Source organism: Echinops telfairi, unplaced genomic scaffold (genome assembly GCF_000313985.2).
Source record: "Echinops telfairi isolate 266 unplaced genomic scaffold, ASM31398v2 ScPeMD7_12;HRSCAF=54, whole genome shotgun sequence".
NCBI lineage: Eukaryota > Metazoa > Chordata > Mammalia > Afrosoricida > Tenrecidae > Echinops > Echinops telfairi.
In genome coordinates, this window is record NW_022103909.1 from 8943252 (window position 1) to 8967212 (window position 23961).

General features: G+C 43.3%; 1 pseudogene; it reads right to left on the bottom strand.

Moving 5' to 3' along the window:
- LOC101641552 overlaps positions 1-20591 on the bottom strand; it is a 119062-nt pseudogene extending 98471 nt beyond the window's left edge.
- Between the last annotated feature and the right edge of the window lie 3370 nt (positions 20592-23961).

Consider the following 23961-nt stretch of genomic DNA (forward strand, 5'->3'; position numbering starts at 1 on the left):
AAACAATTGTGAGAATGGCACAAGACTGGAGGTATTTCATTCCATTGTACAAAAGACTTCTATGTGTTGGAACTGACTCATTCGCGCCAAATAGCAACAACAGCAAAACAACAACAATATTGTCAGTTAGATGTTGGGATGCTAATCTCATGGGCAGCATTTCAAACCCACCAGCTACTCTTCAGAAAAAAAGATAAACTGTCTGCTAGCTTAAGGATTTACCATCTCAGAAACGTGTATATAGGGTTGCTAGGTATCATAATTGACTTGCTGACAGAAGCTTTTGTTTTGTTGGCTATTATGACTTTAGAAGTCCGAACATCTGACCAGAGTTAAATCACTGAGAGGTACCGCTAGAATTTTAACTGGAAAAGTTAATGATTCACCAGTTATGCCAACTCTCTGATGAGAGACTGTATTCTCTTAAAGGAATAAAAGCCAAGCCAAACCAAACCAGCTGCTGTGAAGTCAATCCCTCGTCATGGCGACCACGTATGTGTTCATTCAAGTGGAACTGCACTCCACAGGGTTGTCAATGGCTGTTACCTTTTGGAAGTAGCTCGCCAGTCCTTGTCCCCTCTGGATACTTTCTGTCAACCTTGATGGCTAACAGTTGAACTCTCAGCTGGTGAACCGTCCAGACAGCTTAAAGGAATCAAGGGTGCTATAAATAAAGATGACTAAATTAACTCCTAAGAATTCCTTTTGATTTTCTAGAAAGGAAAATACAGAATCCGATGAGCCACTAGTTTACTCGTTATTACCAGTGTGTTGTCTGAGGAGGCTGGATGGCATACTAAGCTTTCATATGTTTGGACGGTCTAGTACTCGGCACCTCATCCCCTCCTCAGCTCTTCCTCCCGTTCTTTTTCTCTCTTCCTTCCAACGATTACCTTTTGAATGGCTGCTACATGCAAAGCACTATGGTTGGCACTTTGGTCATAATGGGGAGGAAAATGAGGCAGTCCCTGACTAAATGAAGCTTAGAAAAGCTTAGATAGAATCTTAATACTCATGCCATCAACCTGATGCTGACTCACAGCGACCCTATGGGACAGGGTAGAACTGCGCCTGTGACCTTCTGAGAATGTAATTCTCTGTGGGAGTAGTAAACCCTTTCTTTCTCCCACTAAGTGGCTTGTGGTTTCAAACTGCTACCTTGAGGATCATAGCCCAATGCATTCTACATAAACTCACCAGGGCTCTCTAGTTGTAATGCTGCTGTTAGGTGCCATTGATCAGCTCCCACCCATATGGAACCTTATGCCCAACAGAACGAAACACTGCAATGGGACTAATTGCAATAGGAGACGGCCATCTGTTGGAGAGGCTGATACACACTAGGTACATGGACCATGTTGAGTTTATGAACCTACAAAGCAGAGAGACAAACCCTAGAGACTCAGTCAAGTCACCCTCACCCTCGGTGTTGCCTCTGGCCCAGTCTCAGGAACTGAGCAGGAGCAATTATCCCCCCACACCAACATCCTGGCTAAGAAATATAGACGATATGGATAAACAAACTCTGGTACATTCATACAATGGAATATTATGCAGTAATAAAAAACCATGACGACGCTCTTAAACATGGCAAGACATGGTCAAAACCAGAAAAGGTGATGCTTAGCACAGTTAGTCAATCTTATAAAGTGCTTAATGACACCATTATTATAAGGGAAAACTAAGAAAAAGAAAGTGATTTTCACATCAGATGACAAGACTTAGAAGACTAAGAGGAGTCCAAGGACAGGGAGGCGGGAGGGAGAGGAAATGATGGGGTGGAAGGATGGGAGGGAAACCAGGAGCCGCAGGTCTGGGGGGTCTAGGGGGCTACTATAACTGATTTTATTGATGGGAAGGACAGTGCGACTACACAGGATATGTTTTCCTTTAAAAACCAAAATAAATGAATAAAGTTAAAATAAAACAGAGAGAGAGAGAGGCAGGGAGGGAAGGCGGGAGGGAGGGAGAGAGAAGGCTCACAGTCTTAGAAACCTTCCAGATTCCTTACTCCTCTGATCTAGACTTTGGTCTGAGTGGGGATGGAAGGAGGAGGGGTAAGATTGAAGTGGACTTGGATTCTTCAGTGACGTACGAGTTCATTAAAATAAATGCATACATATGACAAACACTAATTTTTGTTTTTCTCTTTAATGGCAACATGTGTATACATGATGTGCGTGTATAGCCTTGGAGAGGCAGAGCCACAGGGAGAAGGTACAAGAAACAGAATTGAGGGTGAGGAGAATTTTTCAAGTTACAAAAACCAGCATTACAAGGCAATGGATGTGATCCAATAGTGAACAAAATGTAATTAAAACAATGATTTCACAGTATCAATCATGTTTTTCACATTCCAGATCTTAAAAATTCATCCTGTAATTTTTTTTATTATTTTAGATTTTGAAATCACAACCTCACCATGTCAGTATAAATTTCAGAAAAAGTCATGCAGTCTTTCACAAATTATTCACTTGCTCAAGATTAAGTGTTATACTAGCTATTATATTCTCCAATAAATCCCATTATTGATTATTTGTATGAATGAGTTACACATTTAACTAGATTTTTAGCTTGCTGCTTATTAAATCTTAAGCCTTTAAAAGATGAGATTTAAAAATTGCTTTCATCATAGATTCTAGATGAATCGAATGATTCAGACACAACTACAAAAATAACCAAATCTAATGGAATCTACTTAGAGTTGCTAAATGAATGGCGTCCCTTGGATTTCAAATTGTCCTGTATTTGTACTTTGCAACATCTATACAATTATTTTAGACCCATTTGCTTCCCTGAGCCCTGCTGATCGTACAGTGTGGATGAGATAAGAGGACAGGCACCCTGGCACTCTCGTAAAACCACAGCAACAACAACACCCAACACACCGGACTTGGCTAACTTGCATAATACACACTCCCCTGGCACTCTCATTTCTGGCCTCTTGTGCAGCCTTAGCTCTGGAAGTGGTCCATAGATTTTCTCCCACATAAAGGCTTGACTCTAATTGAAAAGGTTTCAGCCTAGAGATGACATTTCTTTTTCACTAAAGAATATATACTCAAGAATTGAAAAAATAAAAAAGTTTATCTCAGCATCGTGATTCATTCTAGTAACAGTCATAATAAACTGTCAACTAATCCATTTGCCTGTATTAAAAATACTTAACGGTGTTAAAACAGCACATTGTTGGGGAACACGGTACGTCCTTACTTAGATTACTCTAGTTAAGCACGAGTTACAGTCTCTGTCTCACACACATACATACTATGAAGGAAATGGGTAAGTACACTTAAAATAGTTAACATTTATTTATTTATTTATAATCGTTTTATTATTAGCTCATGTGACTCTTATCAAAATCCATACACACATCAATTGTGTAAAGCACATTTGTACATTCATTGCCCTTGTCATTCTCAAAACATTTGCTCTCCACTTAAGCCCCCGCATTAGGTCCTCATTTTTCCCCCCTCCCTCCCTGCTCCCTCCTCCCTCGTGAGCTCTTGATAGTTTATAAATTATTATTTTTTCATATCCTGCCCTGTCCAGCGTCTCCCTTCACTCACTTTCCTGTTGTCCGTCCCCCAGGGAGGAGGTCACATATAGATCCTTGTAATCGGTTCCCTAAAATAGCTAACATTTATTAAAATATGACCGTATGTCAAGCATTACAGCAAATGCTGTCCACTGATTAACTCATTCAGTCTCCATCACAACTCGGGAAAACAGATGCGACCAGTCTCTCATTTCAGAGCGGAAGGACCCGAGTTAACAGATGAAGGGATTTGCCAAGCTGGCATGGTGAGTTACCCAACACCCTGGCTCCAGCATCAGCATGGTTTTGTTTTGTTTTGTTTTAAATCATTGTCCTATGCTGTTTTATGGCAGAGAACCACCAATCCTAACTAGAAGAGAAATCAGGGGTCATTTATTTGTCCTTTCTAACATATAGAAACGTTGTTTCCCCGTTATGGTCTGTGCATAAAACAACTATCACGAAAGTAGAGGTGGGCAGTGCTCAGGCCACACGGAGGCGGGATGCCTGTGGGAAGCGTTGACCACACAGATGACATTCTGATCCCAGAGGCAGCCGTCAACCCACAGATATTGACCTGCATATGCACCGTCCTGACCATCCACCACATCAAACCAATCCCTGACCACGCCACTTCCAGCAATTCAGAGGGGGGCCTTGGACCAAGCTGCTCTGCCATAGAATGGAGACCATCCCTCACCCCACCCCTACCTCAGGAGGCTCCATCCACACCAGTAGGTGAATGTCACTCAGGTTCCACAGAACTGTAAACCCTCCCAAAGGATCAGAGTCATAATTATATAAAACTCTTGGCATGAAAACTGAAGCTCCAAGAGGTTAAATGACTTGATCAAGGACAAACAACTGAGGTCCAGCAAGCCAAACTTCTTGATTCTTAGTTCCATGCTGCCTCCTAGTGGTAGGTTGTTAATTAATAGCCCTACTTCCCAAACCCAAAAAACCCAGACCCTGCTGTAGATCCAATGCCTAAGGAAACAAAGGCTATGACTTGGTGCGCACCCTCTACTAAGGTCAGGTCTGAACCCTACTTTGGTCCTGCCCGTTAGTAGAGCAGAGGATTCCCTCCAAAATGGGATTCTAGCCACACGCACAGAGTCCCAAGTTATCATACATCACATAAGAAATTATGGCTAGAAGACTCATATGAATTAACCACATCTCAATCATCGATACTTTAAAAGGCGAGGAAAAGAAGTAGACTGGGTTTTTAAAACATACCGGCACACTATTTTTATTAGTTTTTTCTCAGTAGTTTTATTGAGATATAATTAGCATATCATACACTTCCCCAATTCAGTCATATTTAAAAAGAGTTGCATATACATCACCACAACCAGTTCTAGAGCATCCTCCTTGCCCCTGTATTTGCTTCCCATTTCCCTGCCACCTCCCCCCTACCCCAGATAAGCCATGACACTAATTATACATCCACCCCTTCTGTGCTTCGTAAACTGGGAAATACATTTTAAAAAGCTGAAAACAACAAATATATATAAAAGAAACCCATTCATTTGTCCACAGATTGTGTGCAACTCTGGTTCACTTTAGAGGTCTCATTATCATTTTATGACAAAGAACATTATCAATCAGCTCCCTGGGACATAAGGCAATTCTATAGATAGTGTCATTAATTTATCAAATAGCATAGAATTTGCCATCTTGTTGGGAAATGCTTAGGCAAAAACAGGCCAGTTCTGAACCACCATCATGAGCTGTTGATTTGTACAGACTGAACTCTTCAATGATTGAGCTCTGTGTACACTGACCGTGGGAGTTGGTACGAGGGGAACGTTTCCAGCAACATCCATTTACAAGTGCATGAACCTTGAGGAACAGGTGAACACATGTCACCGTGAAGTCAGGAGGACATCGACTGTGGTTCTGGGCTCCCATTCATTAGACTCTCGTAAAGCCAGAGGTCCTAACTAAGGTCCAACAATCACCAATAATTCCACAGCTCTGCGGTGGCCATCATTTGTTTCTGCTCACACCAGGGAATTTCAGTCTTAAGTCCAAGGACTACAGTTAATTTTGAGGTGAATCCCAGTTCATCCAGTGGGGTTTCCACGTCGAATCCTTCTGGTGTGGCCTATGAGGGATGCCATGTTCTTCCAAAGCACCGATTCTAAGGTCACCTTAGCCCGTGGCACATGGCACATGGCGTGGGTCACTGAAGAAGAAATAACCCAAACCTGTCTAATCAGGAACGGAGTTCGGGGTTATTCTCCCGTTAGGTTCTATATAATTTTGTTGAGCGACCATTCCTGATAGAAAGTTGCTCCTCTCCATTTCTACCAACAGAAGTGTGAATGCTTCCTTTGAAATCTTGATGCTCCCCTGCCCTGATGTCAGCTCACCGATCCTACAAGGCTCTCTTCTCATTCCTGTGGAGGGACTGTTGATTGGGCTAGAACTTATCTCAGTGGCACACGGCACCAGGTCTTCCCCCTTTCCCCCCTTCTTGAAGGACTGGCCCCAACTGAGGTGAGGGCTCCTCTTTCTGGGTGGTTCCTAAGATGTGCACATAAGGGAGTTGATGTATGGTAGGTGGATGCCAGGCAGGCTCTCTAATCCTTTGTTTGGGAATTTGTATCCCAAATTTATCATTTGGTGTTTTACCTTAGAGTAGTGGATTCACTGCATCAGCATAATGGTTTCCAGGTCCTTCCATGTCATGCGGTATTTCATGCTGTTGTTACTGTTATTTTAGGGATACGTAGTATTCCATTGTGTGTAGGCACCATAGTTTCTTTATCCATTCTTCCACTGCAGGACACTTGGGCTGCTTTAGAACTTTAGAACTTTCAGTGTCGTCACCATATTGTTTGCAAGTTTTACTGACCATCGAGTCTGCCAGAGGACTCATCTATTAGTGACAAGGAAACAAGCAAAAACAGTTGTCGCTGTGGGGTTGACCCACTTTTGAGCCATGACAATCTCACGCTCCGGAGGACAACTGTGAAGCAGAGGATTTCCAGTGATGGTGGGGGAGCCTTGGTGGTGTATCGGTTACACATTAGGCTGCTAAACGCAAGGTTAGCAGTTTGAAACCACCAGTGGCTCTTCAGGGGAAAGACAGGGCTTTCTACTCCAATAATGAGTTACGGGCTGGGGAACGCCCAGGAGCAGGTCCGCCCTGTCCTGTGGGGCCGCGGTGAGCCGGCATCCACTCCATGGCACTTATGTTTTTGGGTCGGCACTTTGTAAACGGCTTCAGAGATGCCTCTGCACCCAGGGTTCCTACATAACACTATCATGGAAAAGTGGTTTTTTCTCCTTAAAGCTTCAAAAGAATGGACTGCACTGGCTATACTTGTATCCTATGTGCATCTAAATACCATGTGGCAATATTAGTCAAGTCAAACTGACATTTTCAGTCTGAAGCCCTGCAGTAAGTGTCCGCATTTTATTTACCAATATGTGTACGTATACGTGTGTGTGCATCCACACACATGCTTATGTATTGACGACCACGTTCTATTGAATATTATAAAGGCATGTGAAGAAGAAGTCATTTTTCAAAATAGCAAACCTATTCATTACCATTCAAGTTATAGATCTTAGAGACCACCCTTTTACAGCCACAACCTGAGTTCAAAAAAAGGGTCAACACCCTATGTCTTCAGGGTTGTGACCACCCATGGGTACAGTGTAATTCCTTGTAAAATCTCCGTCTAAATGGAATTTCACAAAGCACTCGCTACAGCAATGAATTGGGACCCAAGCGGACTTGGAGCTTCTGTAAAAGCCGGCGCTTGATTTCCATCCACAACATGGTCTCCAGGCCAACTGCTTTCCACGACAGGTGCGACAGATGGCTGCACTGCAGTGGCCTGTCAGAGGCCTGTTTTCTGCCCTTTGAGCGGGGTGGAAAAGCCACTGCTTTGGTGAGCAGTGTTCCTCTTCTCCGGGGGGGAGTGCTTTTGTTTGGGCCCCTTTTCCAGTGACCATGTTGGCAAGAGTGGAGAGAGAAACGAGGATTTTCCTTGCTCCTGGCATTAGACTGTAAGAATCAGGAATAGAGCAAGCCTTTGTAGCATGGATTTGGAATCTGTTAAGATGCATATTGGGTTTCTCTTTCATACGTTCATTAAAATATGCGTGTTCTCTACTTTGACAAGGTAGACATTTGTGAAATAGGTGTCCTTGGGCAGTGCAAGCAATGAACCCGCCGGGCTGTTCACTGACAGGCTGCCAGCTAAAGTCCACCCAGAGAGGCCTTAGAAAGAAAGCCCGGTGATCTGTTTTCCCAAAAATCAGTCACCAAAAACTCTATGGAACATAGTTCTACTCCAACGCACATTGAGCCACAGCCAATGGTAACTGGTCCAGGTTTGGGTTGTGCTTGTATCATATAGGTGTGGGAAACAGAAGGATTTCTCTCAAGCTGTCTCCCCAAAATATATGCCAGACTTAGCTGCTTGAGAATGACTGTACACTTTGGAGGCCATCAGGAGTGGATTGGGGGTCATTCTCCCTGAGACCTATCAGCCATCTAGACCAAGCAGACACCACTGTTTATCCCACAACAAGTAGGGCCCACGCCCTTCTGATAAGGATAGTAGTTGTCTGTTTCCTTGTAGGAGACACCAGAGAGGTCAAACCCGTCCAAGGATGACCAAGGTTAGGTTGCCATCATGAATCTAGGCCCATCTTGTCACATGTATAACCCTAGACCTTCCCATTCCTATGGGCACACCCCTAGCTCATCCCCTTCCTGTTACACTTATGCCTATCATAGATCCCCTTCCTACAATGTGTACGCCTATTGTACTGCCCCTTCCTGTGACGTGTGCTTCTGTAATCATGTCCTCCTAAAAGGAGAGAATGTTTGAAGCAATAAAGAAAAAGCTCTCTCCAGAGCCCAGGAAGCTCTCCCCGTCCTTGGGGCCTGGAGGCTCCCCGCTTCTCGGTCCCCGAAGCTGCTCCTCCTCTCGTGGCCGGGTTCCCCCCACGAGGGCCATCAAACGGGGCTGAGGTGAGCAATGCTACCATGAATTGCATCTGACTCCATTACTTGACTCTATCTTTTACCTCTCATGCTCTCTATGACTTTACTATAATCTTTACTTATTATCGCTGTACAATTGCACCTACCAAACCTGTGATGATTTGTGGGGGACCCCTCTCCTCTCACCCCACATATAGGGAAAGAGGTGTTCTACTTATAAAATCATAGTGATGGCTGCAGATTTCAATGAAAACAAAACAAAAACAAACCCACCAAGCAGTAATGTCAAAAACACACGGAGAAGAACCCAGCCACATCAGCCACTTACTTACATTGTCAAAATCATCAGGGGGAGGCAAAATGGTTGGAGATTTAGACATAGGATCTACAAAGAGGTGAGAATTTAAACTATTCAAAAGCATGAATGGGTTTGAGACTTTGTAACGAGAATTTGAAATTCCTGATGTTTAGACTGACTGGAAAAAACAACAACAACCAAACTCATTGCCAGTCGGTCAATGCCGGAGGTTTAATTATTTCATTTTTTGGTCCGGACAAATATTCCGATGGTTTTATAATTCTGTGATTAATGCACTAAGTAGCCTGTAGACCTGTAGCTATGGTTGAAGCTTTGTTTTGTTTTGAAGATTCAACTCTGATCGGTACTCACCAAGCCACACATGCCAAGCTTTCATTAGAACTCGAAAATTTCAAACTGTGAGCTGACTTACCAGGGGTCTGACGTGATCTAATGGGTCACAATCAGCATTATTCAAGAGACAGAGACACAGAGAAAAACAGACTCAAGCCAGAGCATGTCCAGTGTTTTAAGTGTTTCCGTTTCCGTTTTATGTATCCATGTTCACGTATACAGTGTTGCCAACTAAAAGGTATTTCTTACTATGGCCATGACTAGAAAAAAAAAGTCATTGCTTTTATCCTCAGGGAATAGAAATATGAGGCCATGAAGTTTATGTTAATATAATTTCTTAGGCATTGAATTTTAATTCATTTCTCCAGTTCAGTTCTTTGGAGAAGAAAACAATCAATTTGGTTAAACACTTAGCTCCCCCCCCCCAATATTCTGTATACTTGAAAAGCTCATATTTCAGCGTGAAATGGCTATACTATACAGCAGAAACACACACTTACACAAGTGCAGCGCAGGGAACAATTCACTGAGTGGGAGGTTTTCATACAGAATGCATTTGGGCTCAGGTTTGGGGCATGGCTAGATTACCTGCTCCTGAGAAAACATGAAGACAGCCTTGGCCTCTTTTGCACGTCTGAAAACCTTCAACCTGGGCGAGGAGATGGTCTTGGACTCCTAGCTACGGAATCTATTTTGCTTCATGCTTGGTGGCTTTCAGATGCATTTTAACACACATATATATTCTTTCTTCCTACGCTTGTATGTGAAATTCTCCACAGGAATAATCAGATATCATATATTTGTTCTGGCACCCCTAGGAGTATAATCTTGATGTCATTTTCAGATACTAGTGACATAGTGAGTTACTCAATTGGCTACTAACTGCAAGGTCAGCAGTTCAAAATCACCAGCCGCTCTGCGGGAGAAAGATGAGGCTTTCTACTCACACAAAGAGTTACAGTCTTCGAAACCCACAGGGGCAGTTCCACTTGGTCCTAGAGGGTCACTGTGAGTTGGAATCGATTAGATGGTAGTGAGTTATTTTTTTAATTCAGAATTCCCCCCCCCATTATGAGTGAATAATCCTATTCTGTGTCTTTTCCTTAAATGTTTATATCTTTCAATACTCCAGACCATGCTACCCAGCCTTAGCAGAGTTTTCAAGATATTCCCACCTTCTAGTTTTCATCTTTTTAAAAAGGTGATATGTTAAGTATTTGACAAAGTATCTTTGACAATTCACACATCTGTGGGGATTTTCAGAAAATTGTTAATGTGAGACATTCTTTTTCAGACTAAGAATTCTGATTTGGGGACTCAAAACCATGATCAATACTCTCGACAATTGTATTCGCTGTTTGCTCAACTGCTGGGAGTAGCTGTGTATTATCAGAACTGCACACTGCCGGCCTCATGGACCCAGAACACACAATCCTATCACTGTGAATGAGGGGCAGTGCGGAGGGGAGACCCAAAGCCCAGCTCTAGACAATTGGACACCTCCTTACAGAAGGGTCATAAGGAAGAGATGAGCCAGTCAGGGTGCAGTATAGCACCGATAAAACAAACAACTTTCTTCTAGTTCTTTAATGCTTCCTCCACCCCCACTATCATGATCTCAATTCTACCTTAAAAATCCAGCTAGACCAGAGGATGTACATGGGTACAGATAAGAGCTGGAAACACAGGGAATCCAGGACAGATAAGCCCCTCAGGACCAATAATGAGAGTAGTGATACCAGGAGGGTAAGGGGAAGTTCATGGGGGGTAGAAAGGGGGAACCGATCACAATGATCTACCTATAACCCCCTCTCAGGAGGATGGACAACAGAAACGTGGGTGAAGGGAGACATCGGTCAGTGTAAGACATGAAAGAAAATTATCAAGGGTTTGTGAGGAGGGGAGAAGGGAGCAGGGAGCAGGTGGGGGAAATGAGGAACTGATACCAAGGGCTCAAGTAGAAAAAAAATATTTTGAGAATGATGAAGGCAACAAATGTGCTTGACACAATGGATAGATGTATGGATTTTGAAAAGAGCTGTATGAGCCCCCAATAAAATGATTAAAAAAAAAAAAAAAAGAGCTATGAGCTACCAGTGACAACCCCCCAGCTGGTTTCCGAGGTAACTGAAAGACGAGCTCCACAGCAGTCGGATGGGTCTTTTCTCTGTGTTCTTGCTGCCGTTGACCTGGTTCTTCCACACTGTCTTCCATCCATGGCGGGAAACCGAGCCCGGCTGCCTGCTTCTCATTGCTCCCCACTGCTACCCGGAGCAGGACAGACACTCGCTCCCTACTCCCAAGTGACCCAGCAAACATACAAGCACTGGAGCTTAAGAGAACATTTGGATTGCCTCACCAGAAGCGAGGGCCCCATGCTCACGAACAAACTGCGGCCAGGCCATGAGCCACTGTCCTGAATCCAGTTTCTGTTGGATGAGAACCCCTGGCCGATCCATAAGGAAGACTATCAGGTTGGTAAAAACATCAGTTAATTTCCCCAGGAACAGGGGAGGTTTCAGGTGGATCAGACCACACGGGCGCCCGCCTTAAGGCATAATGTTAAGTATCTTACACATATAACATCATTTTCTTCTGAAAGATGAATCTTTGTTTTCAAGTCAGACATTTATTGACATATAATTCACACATCAGATAATTCAATTGTTTAAACATATTAGAGTTGTGCAATCATCACAATGGATTTTAGAACATTTTCTTTTATCTTATATTCATTATTACTAGCTCCCCATTTCTCCCCAACCTCCTCTGCCATAAACCTTTGAAAATATCAATCCAGTTACTCTACAGATTTACCTATCCTGGATTTCATACACAGAAAAACATACAAAAAACCCAAACCAGACCCAACAACAAGCACGTTGGGGAGGCAGGTCTCCTTTGCACGAGGACTTGGCTCAGTCTGTTCCTGTCCATCCGGTTGTCCTCCTGCTGAGAGCTTGAATTTCCACTCCAGATATACTGAGTCCAAATCTACATTCAGACATGATCCCAGAGTGATTCTTACAGACTGCCGAGTGTTTCTGATGAGTACATCGTGATCACCTGGGGATCTTATGGAAATGTAGGTTCTGCTTCAGTTTATCTGGGTGGAAATGCAAGTTCTCCGCAGAGTGGAACCAGAACGAGCTGGTCTGAAGTCCATTTCTGCACACACGGGGTCCCTGGGAGTCTCAATCCCTTCCACCGCCACAACCAACCTCGAAACACGACGTCTGGGGGTGCATCCCACGGGCCCTTCTTGAAAATAAGAACTGGTGTCATCTAGCTTTTCTGGTCTTGTTTGTTAACAGTTCACGAGATGGAAGAACAGGTTTTAGGCAAAACAAATTGTGAAAAACTCAGCAAGTAAGTTTGCCTTGAATTTTTCTGTGTAAAATTGCTGATTTGACCTATTCTTCTCAGATGGGCTGACCCTCATTCTCTGCCGCTCCTAACAGCTGCTCTGAAGGTTACTGCAAGTTGCTTACACAGCTGCTTCAGCAGAGAGTGGTCCAGGCAGGATTCCAGCCTCTAGGCTGCTTGTTAACCCTTTCACACCTATTTTGGAAGCCTGGTGAGGGATGCTTATTCCAATCAGCGGTTCTCAACCTGTGGGTCGGACCCCTTTGGGGGGTCGAACGACCCTTTCACAGGGGTCGCCTGATTCATAACAGTAGCAAAATCACAGTGATGAAGTAGCAATGAAAATAATTTTATGGTTGGGGGTCACCACAACATGAGGAACTGTATTAAAGAGTCACAGCATTAGGAAGGTAGAGAACCACTGTTCTTTAGAGAGAGACTTCTATTCCAATTCCATTTCAAACAATGGGTTCGGTGATATGGAAACCCTTCCTTCCTTCCTTCCTCCTCCTAGCTCTCTCTTTTGTATCAGTTACCATAATTCCTTACACATATAAAATAATAGTATAATTTATTGTTATTATTTAAAGCTAGTTGGTATTCCCCATGGAATTCTACTATAATCCTGAACACAAGATGCTTTCGTTTTACTCTCTTTACCGATATTTTAATTTAAAATTCCTTTAACATTAAAAGATAAACTGTGGCATGTTATAACATCTTTTAATATTTTTGTTTACATATGGGGTAATAATGTATCAAACATTACTTCTAGCCATAGACTAGGAACAGAATAGATTGTTAGCTGTCATTTCAGACGAATGGCATACTTACTTGAATTATAGTGACAAAAATATGAGAAGCAGAATGAATTCCAGAAAGACAAGAAAATTGTCAGCTGAACCAAATCAACCCAGTAGGAAAGGGCCCTAAAATAGGATGATTTTATTGATATCATTTGCTATAAGATAAACAATGTGTATATCATACTATTTTAGTCTGATTAAATCAAAGAGATATGAGTGACTTGCATTGCTTTCACCAAGTATTTATCATGTCAGGCATGTGTCAGTCATGACGGTACAGAAGTAAACATGACTGACGTTGCCCCTGATCTGATGGAGCTGCGATCCATCACTTTATTCAGTCTGCATGATCAGCTGTACTCTATGAAGAAGACTGCAGCATCAGGATTGGAGGAAGCCTCATGAACAACCTGTGATATGCAGGTGACACTACCTTGTTTCCTCCAAGTGAAGAGGATGCAAAGCACTTACAGATGGAGATCCAAGACTCCCCCTTCAGAATGGATCACACTTCAACCTAAATAAAAGAACAATCCTCACACAATAGCACGACACGTGGAGAACAGATGGACGCTTCCAAGGGGTTCATTTTACTTGGATCCACAGTCAATGCCCGCGGAAGCTGCAGTCAAGACGTAAAATTATAGATCTCACTGGCAAATCTGCTGCACAAACCCTCTCTGAAGTGTTGAAGAGCACACGCACCACTTTGCGGACTGAGATATGACGACACAAGCCACGAGAGTTTTACTCCCTCACATGCATGGGAAGGTCAAAGCGTGAATTAAAAAGACCAGAGAAGAATCGATGCATGTAATTAAGGTGTCAGGGAAAGATATTGAACAAACCATGGACTTCCAGAAGCATAAATCAATGTCTTGGAAGTAGTATAACCGGAATGATCTCTAGAAGCAAGGATGGCAAGACTTCATCTCACATACTTTGGATAGTTTGTCAGGTGGGACGAGTCCCTGGAAAAGGACATCGTGATTGGTAGAGAGTCAGTTAAAAAGAGGAAGGTGCTCAATGAGATGAACGGACATAGTCATTGCAAAAATGAGCTTCCACGCAGCCATGATTGGGGGGATGGGACAAGAGCGGGCTGTGTTCTTGTCTGTGCCCCGTAGGGTCACCATGACTTGGAACCAACTCCAGGGCACTGAACACCACCAACAACACACCACGTCTAATGATAGTAAATAAATATGTAGCCAAATTAATGCACGACGTTCTTAGTGAGTGACTGAGAAAATGTACAGGTGAGGTAGAAATATGCAACCTGGCAAGGATTCCAAATCCGGTGTTTGGGTAAGGGTGAGTGCTGTGCATGCTGTGGGGCACACGTGACCTCCTTGGGTTTCCCTCTTGCCACCAGGCAGACATGCCTCTCCCTCCAGTTGTCATTATCCTATTGTACCACTGCCTGTTCCTGCCACAGCACTCTACCTCTCTGCTGAGGTCGATACCACGTTGCAAAGGTCACACAGAATGCACAGACAACGCTCACAAGTCAGAGTTCATGAGGGATGTTAACAGGTTACCACGAGCCAGGAGCATAAAGCATCAGAATCCAGTCATTGCTCTGCAGCAGTGCCTCCTCTCAGCCTGCAGCCACATCTCTCTCTGGTTCTCAGTCTCCCAGCCACATGGTGCCTTGGCTTCTGTCTCCACAGGCCAGGAAGGCCGACCCCTGCCCTGCCTCACAGTCTACGTCTTAGCCCCGCTTTTCTGTTGGGTTTTATGGTTTCCTTGCCATGGTCTCTGGTGCCTCTGGTCTTGGCCTCCACTACTTTCGGCAGCAGGCAACGATCGCCAATGTGCTGCACTGGCAGTTTTCTTCCAGTGGCCCAGGGGACTTCTCTCTCTTCTGAGATGGCTCATCTTTATAGCCAGGGGAGTAGGAACTAAAACTGACCACCACCCCCACTCACCCGGCCACCTCGTCCTACTAGTGTTACACACATCCTATGTGAACAGTCCCATCACCCAAGCTGTGCTGAGAGAAAAGGAAATGTGAAACCAACATTTGGTATCAGCTCCTGGATGGATGGATATAATAAAGAGAGAGAGAATCTTTGGGGATGAGATCATGAGTTCAGTTTTTCATACATATTCACTTTGTGGATGGGTGGTAACGAGTCTTCTGTATCATATGTAAGATATGAATCATATCTTACATACATAGTGCTTTGTTAGCATAATTTCTCCACAACAGTGCGTATTGCTGTAATGGTATTTGTTAGGAACCAGGAGAAAATGCTCCTTAAAAGCAAGGATGGCCCACTTTGGACATGTTATCAGGAGAAACCAGTCCCTGGAAAAGGGCATCATGTTTGGTAAAGTCGAGGAGGAGTAAAAACGAAGAAGACCCTCGGCACAATGGGTGGACAGACACCGCGGCTAGAGCAGGGGCTGAAACCTAACAGCAACTGGGAGGATGGCACAGGGCGGACAGTGTTCTCTTCTGGTGTAACTAAGACTTGACTCCAGGACACCTGACAGGATTTGCTCTTCTGGAAGTCCATGCATCTTCAATAATCTTTGCCAATACCGTAATTCAAATACATCAAGCAAGCCTTCTTCTGTCTTCCTTGTTTATTGCCCAGTTTCCCCGTGTATATGAAGTGACTGAAAAAGCCATGTCTTGGATCAGTTGCCCTTTAGTCCTGAAAGAAAGAAATGTTCTCTCTGTAACACTGGCCTCTTGCAGTAGATTTGTCCAGTGCAATGTGTCATTTGATTGAGCAACACCTCCCCCACCCATTGAGCTGATTACAATGCATAGTACTAACTCTATAGGGCAGAGTAGAATGGCTTTGGGCGGGGCGGCATTCAAAGCTATCACTCTTTATCCCAAGGAGTGGCTGTCTGGTGGGTTCAACCTGCTGACTTTACAATTAGCAGCCCAACTCCTAACCCATGACATCACCTGAGCACCTGCTCACTAAATAATAGACATATGCTAATTATGATGATGAAAAGGCAATATATAATATGGGAGAAGTTAGCACAATGTGGCCAAGGTAAATGAAGGCACAGAGGTACATAAGACTAAAGGACAAGGAGTTCAAGAAGAAAGATGTTTTGAAACTGACTGTGGTAGCCATTGTATCTGCTGGATGTGACTGAGGGGTGGAATGTTATGCTCTCTGTAGGAGTTCCCCATACAACTATTACAAAGAAAAAGAGTAAAGGGCAACTATGGTAAATGCTGTCATATATACAGCAACAACAGTAACAGTAACCAACACTTTGCAAATGGTTACACAGGTAGACATAGATATATAGATATAGATAGATATATTGATATAGCTAATACTGGAGTCCACAGAGACAGCAAGAAATGACAGAGAAATGGTGGAAGTAGAGGCAGCAGTCCCAGGAGGGTGGCATATAGAATAGGAAAGCTGGGCCTTTGGGCAGGAGGTTTGCTGGAAGAGTGCTGTGTCTCTGGGCATTATCAGCAGAACTAAAAGAGCTTTGTAAAACTTGCCCAAGCCAGGCTGAGAGATGGCAAAGCCAAAGGCCAGAGAGAGACATATGAGGGGGTGTACACACACACACACACACACACACACACACACACGTAAAAAAATCTTGACTGGGTGGGGCTTTTGTAGCATGCATTTTTTGCACTAGGGACATAGAACATAGAGCATGGAACAACTCACTCTGAGTTAGTGCAACCAGTGGCGTCACCAGGGAAGGTTCTATGTGGTCACAGTGAATTTTTTTAAAAAGCAGCTTTGCTCAAACCTCATTTTTTTGTGATGGCTGATTTAAGAGAACAGCTTGCTGCTATGAAAGTTTATTTCCCTCTTGGGAAAAATGCCACAGAAACTGTTGTGATGTTGAACACAGCTTACAAGGACAGCACTATGGGAAAAACTCAAGTGTACAAGTGGTTTTCTCGTTTCAAAATGGTGAAATGTCAATTGATGACAAACGTCTTTCCGGATGTCTCAACTTTCCAAATGGATGAAAATGTGGACAAAATTCATGCACTTGTGCTTGAAGACCGACAACAGATCATTGAAGGGATGGGGAAGTTATCTGGACTATCTTGGAGCTCAGTTCAGCAAATTTTAACGGACAATTTGGGAATGAGAAGGGTTGCTGTGAAATTTGTGCCTCGGGTTCTGAATGACCAGGAAAAAGAATGTTGAGTGGAAACGTGCCGTGCCTTGAAAGAACAACTTCACAGCCACCCAGACGTTTCCCCCCAAGGTCATTACTGGGGATGAGACATGGTGCCGTTCTTACAACTCTGAAAGCAAACGTCAGTCAAGTCAGTGGAAGATGCCATCACCATCTCCGCCCAAGAAAGCTTGCCAAGTGAAATCAAAGATCAAGACAATGCTCATTTGTTTTTTTCATGTGAGGGGAATAGTGCATTTGGAATTCGTTCCACCAGGTGAGACCATTAACAAAACTTTCTGTTCAGAGGCTCTGAAAAGATTGCATAAGAGTATGAGACAAAGGGGGCCTGATTTTAGGCAGATGGGGGACTGGTTTTGCCACCATGACAATGTACCTGCTCACACAGCCATCTCAGAGCTCCAGTTTTTGGCAAAAAACAGCATGCCTCTCTTTCCCCACCCACCTTACTCATCTAACCTCACTCCATGAGACTTCTTCTTGTGTCCTAGAATGCAGAGGGACATAAAAGGGCCGCAATTTGAGGATGTAGAAGAGGTGATGAAAAATCGACGGAGGAGCTGTCAACCACCCAAACAGAGGAGTTTGAAAACTGTTTCCAAGAATGGAATCACAGATTTGACAAAAGTATTAAGTGTAATAGAGAGTACTTTGAAGGTGACAAGGTTGTTTTGTACAAAAAAAAAAAAAGAAAGAAAGAAAGAAAAAAGATACATAGATACATATTAGATACCTAGCTTTGGAAACAATATTCTGTTTTTGTTTTGGGGTACCCCCCTCATATTTTTGAGCACAGCTGAGAAGAGGCTGTCCTGACCTGCATCCTGCATCATTTCTGGTCCTGAATTCTAACCTGTTACTTCTCTAACAAACTTGAAGGCCTAGGAAAGGATGTTGAACTTGAAGTTGGTGGGGATGCCCCAGAAAGAGTGGTACTCAAGCAAGCTGAAGATGCTGGCAAAAGCATAGCCAATGGCTGTGACCATGGAACTCAGCTACCTATGCTCCGAGTGCATGAACAATGTGATGAGCACATAGTCGATTCAGATGCAGCAGGCCCTTCACACAGTGCCAGCATCATGAAGGAGAGAGCAGTTCCCAGAAGCACTTAGATGAGAAAGAGAACGCCAGTGAGAGGCAGTCATACACAGAACCAACCCGCGAGTTTGAGGACAGAATAGCCCTGGATTAGACAGAAATACGCCTCTAAACAGAACCTTCTACTGCAGTGAGTTGTCTGAAGAGAATCATATTGTTGTGTCCTTTGTTTCAAAGGGAAAAAAATTCACACCAATGATTTGAAAATGATTCTGCCCCCTTTGAGAGCATTTGTTTGGCTAGACCTATTGGAAGCACGAGAGTATGCTGCATTGAAAGTAGGAATGTGGTTTTGAAACTTTGAGAAAAGTGTGTGTATAAACAACTAGTCATGAGATAAAACAGTACAGAGCATATTTTGTTTTTAATGTAAATTCCCTTAAAAACAAACAAACAACAAACCCCATTATCATCGAGCTGATTCTCACTCTCTGACAGGGCAAAACAGAACTGCTCCCTAGAGCTTCCGATGCCAACTACCTCGTCTTTCTCCTGGGGAGCAGCTAGTGGGCTCACACTGCTGACCTTTTGGTCAGCAGCCTAATATTTAACCTGCTGTGCCACCATTGCACGGTTCACAAATGCCCTTGTTGTTTATAGGTGCCATTGAGTGCTTCCGACTTATAGCCACCCTCTGTACAACGGAATGAAGCCGCCCAGTCTTGTGCCACCCTCACAATTATTCTTCCGTTTGAGCCCATTGAGCCCATGATTGCAGCCATGTAACAATGTAAATGCCCTCAGATATCATTTAATAAGGAAGAGCATAGGAGAATTTCAACTCTGTGCATTTGAATTGTGGTGCTGGAGAAAAATATTGAAAGTACCATGCCCTGCTAAGAGGTCAAACTGGTCTGTCTTGAAAGAAGTAAGGCCAGAGCGCCCTTCAGAGGCAAAGATGGCAAGACTGCATCTTCCATTCTCTGGACAGGTTGTCAGGAGAGGGCAGTCCCTGGAGCAGGACATCGTGCTTGGGAAAGTGGAGGGGCAGGGGAAAAGAAGGCGCTCAAAGACGTGGATGGTCGCAGTGGCTGCGCCCGTGGGCTGAGGCATCGGAAGAAGCGTGAGGCTGGCGCAGGACCGTGCAGTGCTTCTTACTGTCGTGTGTAAGATCAGGGTAGGTAGGAGCCCACTCGATGGCACATAATAGCAACAGCATCATTTAATGATTTTTAAAACTGTGGTTTAGGAACATTAACACCTACTTATAAGCATTATGCCTTTATTTTTGGCTGGAAGAATTATTTTTAGCCTATATCTAATGATTTTTTTTAAGATCTAAAAATCTAGATTTTTATGCTTTATCTGAAACAGATTCAGAAGTATTAAGTGCTCTGCAGTGAAATTTATTTTTAAAGGTAGACGGGAACTATACACATTACTGTAAAATAATGTTGACTTTCCAAGGCTGTCAATTTGTATTGCCTGGTGGGTCTGTGTAGGAGGCACGTTTTTGTATATTGTTAGAGTTTCAGGTGATTTGTATTTAACTCAAAGACACTTGTATTGTTCTTGGACCAAGTAAATGCCATGAGCTCACTTGTTAAAAAACTAAAATAAAACAAAGATTAGAAGGCAAGAAAGGCACCTCAGTTATCTATTGTTGCTACAGCAGAAACACCACAAGTCGATGGGCTTGACAAAGAGAAGTGCATCCCCCACAGTTTGGAGGGACATAATTAAATCCATAACAATGTAGCCTTGGGCTCTTCTCCCAAATTCATATCTTTGACAAGCATGCAAGGCACATCTACTCCATCACATCATACCAAAAGTGTTAAATCAACTACGAATTCAAAATTATCTAAATCAAACATGACATGCACAAAGTGGGCATTTTTATTACAAATGGGAGAAACTGAAGGAAAGGTGGGATAACACACAAAAGAATCCTAAAATTCAATAGAACAACATACATTCCCTCAAGGTCGGAAAATGTCCTCTCTTCTCTGAGACTATCTGGGTGAAGGTCCTACCTTCCCGAGTCTGGATGTTGGCCATGCCTTCTGCGTTCTGGATGGAGGCCCTGGGACCCTGGGCTTTAGATCTCGACCATCTAAACTCTCTGGGATGAAAACTCTGTTCCTCTGTAGCTGGCCCCATTCTCCTCTATTTGAGTGATGGCCTCACCTCCTTGGCCCCAGGACGCCCTTTTCTTCTGCCCTTTGGTTATGGGTGCCCCACACCCTCAGCATTGAGTTAGGACTCCATCACCCTGGCACATCTTAATAGCAACCCTACATCCCCGGAACTGAGCTGTCAAAGATCCGACTTTTTGAAACGTAGTAGGAGGCTTTGGTCCTACCCTTTAAAACCAAGAAGGCACTACCTTCTATATGCCTTCCCACAGCTCCGCTGATCTTCAAGGCCCTCCAAGGAGAGTACTTTCCTTTCTGTCGTGAAAGATGACAGACGGAGCTCCTTTGGCCCGTTTCCTCCTTGTAGAGTGCTAAGAGGCAGGCGCTGTGTTTCCCTTTTGTTCTTTCTCTGTGCACGTTGGTCTACGCCCATGGGGTTTCCGCTGTGGTCTTTTGTTAGATCCATCAGTCACAGGCTCAATCTTTTTAACACACGTTTGTATAACCACACGTTTGGTGAACATTCTAGGTCATGTGTCTTTGGTTGTTACAACAACATAATTTTCCAAAATTTCAAGTTCTGGTCTCTCACAAGTGCTTCCCATTGTCAAAATCCATGGGAAGTGAGAGAGGAAGTGAGCATCTTGATGCAGTTCACGCAGTTGGGCCTCCCAGAGCCACCGATTAGGGTGGTAAAGGCAAGAAAGTAGACTTATAGGGGCTTACAGAAAACACTACGTTTGCTTCATTTCTTCTTTGCCAGCTGATTTTTTTTTTTTTTTTTTTTGTGAGCTGAAATCAAATCTTTTATTCTCTGTTGTATTCTTTGTTCCAGGAATAGTGACTATCTACTGGTAGATGTTCAATAAGGAGGAGCTATTGTTTTCATGTGAGTTTAAAAAGTTGACGATAATGCTACAACAAATACAGAATATTTACAATATGTTCCTTTGGGAGACTTATTTTTGAAGTTGGTTCTCTTTGTTTCCCTGATTTATATGAGTAATACCTGGTTGTCATTCAATAACTATTAGAACTATCCATCTATCTAATATGCTTGTGTTTATATAGTCCCCAAATGGCATGTTTAGCATTACAATATGATGAAATATTTTGAAAAGGTCTTCAACTAGATTTTGAATAATAGTCTTTAATAGAAAAACCTACCTCAAGTCATTTTATATATATTAACATAATTCAAATCATTAAATCATCTTTATTTCATGTGTCTCCGAGAGCTGAGGATAGCATTATCTTATTAAGTTCTATACATTTTAATTCAGAAATAATTATTACATAAAACATCAAGTACCACAACATTATAGTCATACACTGGTAAAGATTTATCATGATGACAACAGTTGTAAACACTGTTCTGCTAGGACAAAAAAGGAAGGTCAATGATTTATTTGAATGGACAGATGGATCATAATGTATTCCTTCAACATGATCTAATTTGGTCTCTGACAGTCTGTAAAAAGAGGCGACTCCGAGTACAGTGTCCTGCATGGACCCAAACGTGGGGCTCTGGTGAGGGAGCTTTCCTATCTATTCCTACCCAGAGGCTGGGAAAGGGCTGGGGTCTCCCTCTTTAGGTCTTAAGGTCATAGCATCTGGGAATTGTGAAGACCAGAAGGAACACCTTGCTTCCTCTCAGGGGTCTTTAGGAAAAAAGTGCCATCTGTCAATGTCAGCGATGGTAACTCCATGTGGCAGGCACGGCTGAGACAATGAGCTGGTCTCTGCTGCCTTGGCCGAATCTGGAGAATAGCTTTGAGACTTGGGCCCCATCTGTGGTATTCCTACGAAGGCAATTCAGCGGGCATGCTCGGTTTCCATTAACAAGAGTGTGGTAGACTCATTACTGATCAAAATGCTGGCTGCTCCTTCTTTCCGCGAAGAAAGATTTTTTCCACTGCTGATAATAGAAATGGCCACGTGATGTATTTTGTTGATGAAATAGGGAAGGACCTTGAAGAAAGAGCTTGTGTTTTCACCATGTTTCATTTCCCTCCACCATAAACTTAATGTTCCAAAAGACATTGCTCCATCAGCTTCCGTTCTGGAGTGAAGATGAGCCGGGAAGATCGGAGAGCAACCCACCATGAACAGGTCAAAATGAAAGAGAAATCAACCTTTGCTGTTGTCAGCCACTGAGATTTTAGGGCTCTTTGCACCACATCTCAAGTTTCTTAGAATTGCTATTAAAAGGTAGTCTAAACGGAGTGGCTAATAATCAGAATTTTTTTGTCTCACCGTTCTGGAAGCCAGATTCCAAAATCAGGGTTTCAGCCATGTGGATTCCTCTGAGGACTCTGAGAAAGAACTGATGCTGTGTCTCTCCTGCTTATGGTGGTGACAGGATGATGCTTCTTGGTTTGTAGGTAACACCAGTCTCCATCTTCATCAGATGACTGTCTCTCTCCATGTCTCTTTTTATGAGGGCACCACTCATTGAATCAAAACCCACTTGCTCCATTCTGTGTAATCCCATTTTAACTCATAACATCTTCAAATACTCCATTTCTGAATCAGGTCACATTCACTGGTCGGGTTAGGACTTTAACATGTTTGGGGAGATACTATTCCATTCATAACACGAATCTAGTGCATTCTGATTGATACAAGGGAATCACATCTCTCATTATCCCAATATTCCCAGTTCTGGGCCAGAAAGCAGCTGTTACTGTGGGAATAGTCTGCTTATGGGGCTCACCAGCCATGTAGGGTCATAATACAATGAAGACTGAGACAGCAAATGGAAGATGGTAGCTTACTGGGGAGTGAGAAATCCACACTGTCTGTCCGCTGAGAAACAATGGAGAAGTTTCCTGAATACGAGGATGTTGTTCGTCTCAAAGATTCTGACTGACTCATGCTGGCCCCTTGGGGCTTTCTGGATGGTGAACAAGGAGGGAGTCTATAAGGGAAATTGCACAGAAGGACTGTGTCTAAAACCAACCACCGTCTTATCAACCGGGGTGGCTTGTATGTCGTTAAGATGTTGGAAGCTATCTCAATGATATTTCAAGTACTAACTGGGGTTTCTCATAGTAGACAGATTTTTAGCAGAGCTTTCAGGCTAATACAGATTGCAAAGAAAGACCAGGTGATCCACTTCTGAAAATCAGCTAAAGAAAATCCTGTGGATCACAAGAATATTGTCTGATGCAGTGATGAAAAGATAACAGGGCACTAACCCACCCAAGGGAGGGTATTATTTACATCTCCACAGGGAAAGAGGGACAAGACTTCAACCCAGTGCTCTAAGACGTGAATGCAACATACTGTCA